We start from the raw sequence: 633 nt of genomic DNA, 5'->3' as shown, positions 1-633 counted from the left end.
CTATAAACTAGATACGTTTTCTTGTGCATCGTAAACTACCTGTGAGCAAGTACTATGAACGACCAGTGAAAAAGAGCATCCTGGTGACCTGGTCCCGAGGGTGTGGCCTGAGACGAATGGCCGGGGTCTGCGAGAGAGAAAGGGAGAAAGTGAGTTAAGAAGGAAAGAGAGAAATGGAGAAACGGAGTCAGAGATAGACGAAGAAGATGACAGTGAGATAGAGAAAGAGTTAAAGAGAGAAAGGGAGAAAGCAAGTCAAAGTAAGTGGGAGAAGGAGAAGGTGAGACAGAAAAAGAGGAAAAGGGAGAAAGTGAATTAAAGTTAAAGAAAGAAAGGGAGAAGGTGAGAAAGAGAAAGATAAAATGGGAGTAAGTTAAAAAAAAAAAGAGAGAGTCAGAAGGTAGCACAGAAAGGGTGGAAGTGAACAAGCGAAAGAAGGAATAAGGGAAAGGGAATTAATGAAAAACAAAAGGTGGAAGTGATGTAAAGAAAGAGATAAAGGGAGAGAAAGATATAGGGGCAAAGCATGGTAGAGAGGAAGAGGGGAATAATAAATGTGAGTTAGAGACAAACAGAAAGGGAGTAATCAGAAAGAGACAAATATGGACAGAGAAAGAGAGAAATATATGAGCA

At 40.6% G+C, this 633-nt stretch overlaps 1 protein-coding gene across 1 annotated transcript in view; it reads left to right on the top strand.

The window, feature by feature from the left end:
- LOC119586284 overlaps positions 1 to 633 on the top strand; it is a 39493-nt gene that overhangs the window by 27666 nt on the left and 11194 nt on the right. The gene's annotated exons all lie outside the window — the stretch shown is intronic.

This window comes from Penaeus monodon, chromosome 21, assembly GCF_015228065.2.
Source record: "Penaeus monodon isolate SGIC_2016 chromosome 21, NSTDA_Pmon_1, whole genome shotgun sequence".
NCBI classification, from domain to species: Eukaryota; Metazoa; Arthropoda; class Malacostraca; order Decapoda; family Penaeidae; genus Penaeus; species Penaeus monodon.
This window is presented reverse-complemented; position numbering and strand designations above follow the sequence as displayed.